Source organism: Nuphar pumila, chromosome 2 (assembly GCF_984573655.1).
Source record: "Nuphar pumila chromosome 2, dmNupPumi1.hap1.1, whole genome shotgun sequence".
Classification (NCBI taxonomy): Eukaryota; Viridiplantae; Streptophyta; class Magnoliopsida; order Nymphaeales; family Nymphaeaceae; genus Nuphar; species Nuphar pumila.
Window position 1 is genome coordinate 38,993,846 of NC_143250.1, and position 3,140 is coordinate 38,996,985.

Consider the following 3,140-nt stretch of genomic DNA (forward strand, 5'->3'; position numbering starts at 1 on the left):
CTTTTTATTTATGCACTATCTATCCTTCGTGACATCTTCGTTGCGAGACCTTTATTAAGAAAACTGGTCATCATCTCTACCACTGAGTTCAATTGAATTCTCATAGTGCTTACTTCTGCCCTTAATTTCTTATTCTCCCTCTCCATAACTTCGAACCTTGCGGCAGAGACAATGTTCTCTTTTAGTGCAAGTGTTCGCTCTTCCTCGCGCTTTGTTACTGAGAGACTAGTCGTAGTAACCGGAGAGAGATGACGTTTTGGTTGTAGAGGCTGGGCTGCAACATGAGAAGGGGCAGTTGGGAGGCATGTGTTCACAATTTTTTCAATCTTCCGATTTCGCCGCATTGGTTCCCAATACCTTTCGAAATAGAAGGGATCAAATTGTCGTCCTTCATGTGGTTTCGAAATAGAAGGGATCAAACCACCTGAGTTCCAATTTAATAATTCGTCCCTGTAGCGATCGGGCCAATTAACGTTCCTGCCCCCACCACTATTCATCTTCCTTCTCACTTCCAAAGGCTTATTTGTGATACACTGCCCCAAGCCAGATTGTAGAAGAACTCGACTACCTTGCTGCAACTTGGCTTCAAAATTGCAGAATAGCCACAAATCGTGGTAAGACAATCTAGCAGCCACCGCAACAACGTCTTCATCATCGTCATCTCCATCTCCATAAGGTCTCCACAAAACCTGTACATTGGTAATTCTTTTTAATAACGAATGACAAATATATTAACATTTATTTACGCATGATATGGCAACAACGATATGTACTACGGAAGACAATCCTGCAGCGATGAATACTTAAGAATGCTGAACATTACAACGATTTATAATACTCAATGGTAAATGTTGTCGCGATTGTAAACAATTTTAGAACGTTTACCTCGTTTAGTTGCAGCCCATCTAAAATGGACTTAGCATTATAAACTGCGACGTTTATTCTAGCCCAACGACCGATCTTTGGAAAACCATAAATCGGAGGGCCACAACGAGGACACAATGGGATAATATGTTCCAACGCCCAGGCCTAACAAAAACAATATTATTAGTAACACCACAACCTGCAATGAGATTGTTCTACAATTACTAAGTATGTAATCAACAAATACCTGAACAAATGGCCAAAATCCACCAACTATTTTCGTACCGTTACTCGCACGGTGGAGTTGACTGTACAAGTGTGCGAGCATAGCGGCACCCCAGGCATAGTTGTCTACTTTGTCTAAGTCTGCCAGGTACTGCAGCCATATGAAACTTATTCTCGAACCAGAACAATCGGAAAATAATGTAAGACCAAAAAAACATAGAAGGAAGCCGCGCAACTCTTGGTCAGCTATTTCAGATGCACAAGTAGAGGAGTGACCTTCCCATTTATTACGAAAAAATGAGACCTTCATTGATGTGGAATTTATTCCACCAGAAATACATTGACTCCATTCGTCCATCGACATTCCTAACAGGGCCGTGCATTTCTTCCTTGCGTTATAGTTTGAATGCCGTAACAGGACAGCACTGTCATCGCACTTAAGGCCAGTGATCCTCGCCACATCTTCTAGAGTCATGGTGATCTCAAAAGAATCAAACTGGAATGTGTTCGTCTTATCATTCCATTTATTTACCAGGTGGGTCATGGTATTCCAGCAAGTTTCAAAATATTGCTGGTCCAAAAGGCCACCGAAGTGCATATTTCGTAATCGGTTCTTCTGATATGCACTCAGCTGACCATACCATGAAAGAACTACAGGCCATTGACACCGACTTCCGAGCTTTTCACCTAGTGCTTTACTTCTCCTGTGAACTCCCTATAACACAAAATAACATATTATTCCTACCAATTGTAATTTAGTTCCATTTGTACTTATAAATACTATTCTACTAACCGCTATAAATAATATTGGTTACAGAAAGACTATCACAGTAATCGCTATACAAATTAATACCTAACACAATAATCGCTATACCAAAATCGCTAAACATGTTATTAAATCTTCACAGACAGAACAGATATATTTACCTTGGTCGCTATTTTCTGTTGTTTTTCATCCAACCTGGGACTTTCTGGTGGGTCCACTGCCTCCAATTGCATTTCAATCTCCATCTTTACCGGCTCCACCATCGCATGTCTTTCTCTCGCCTTCCTTTTCTCGCCCTCCTTCTCTATCCTTTCTCTATCCTTCCTTTTCTCATCCTCCTTCTCATTCCTTTCTCTCTCCCTTTTCTCCGCCTCCTTCTGCTTCCTTTCTCTCTCCCTATTCTCCTCCTCCTTCTTCTCCTTCCTTTCTCTCTCCCTTTTCTCCTCTTCCTTCCTCTGCTTCCTTTCTCTTTCCATTTTCTCCTCCTCCTCCTTCCTTTCTCTCTCCCTATTCTCCTCCTCCTTTTTATCGTTCTTTTCTCTCTCCCTTTTCTCCTCTTCCTTCCTCTGCTTCCTTTCTCTCTCCCTTTTCTCCTCCTGTATCCTTTCTCTCTCCTTTTTCGCCTCCTCCTCCTTCCCTTCTCTCTGCTTTTTCTCCTCATCCTTCTGCTTCATTTCTCTCTCCCTTTTCGCCTCTTCCTCCTGCTTCTTCCTTAACCTTTCCTGCACTTCCTCCTCCTGCTTCTTCCTTTCCCTTTCCTTTTCTTCCTCCTCCTTATCCTTCCGCTGCCTTTCTTTCTCTTCCAGTTCGTGTTTTCTTCTTTCCTGGAATTCTTCCTCCTGCTTCTTCCTTTCTCTTTCCTTTTCTTCTGCCTCCTCCTTCTCCTTTCGTTGCCTTTCCTTCTTTTCCTCCTTCTCCTTCTCCTGCCTTTGCGTTTCCTTAGTTTCCTCAAACTCCTTCTCCCTCATTCGCCTTTCCTTTTCTTCCTCATACTGAGGAATATTCTGTTCCTTCTTTTCCTCCTCCTTATTCATTTGCCTTCGCCTCTCCTCCTCCTTCTTCAGTAGCCATGCCTTGTTAAACATTGCACTGCGCTCCAAGTCTCTCCTCTTACATTGTGCCGCAGTTTCATCCACTAAATAGCTAACATAACTTTGATACTCCTCCTCATTCTTCTTCATCTTTTTCCTCGACCGTGCGTCAATCCTCAGCCTTCTTTTCAAATTCTCAGCAATATTTCTTGCCTTTGCCTTCTCCTCGTCATCCTTGTTCTGCATCTTTCGTA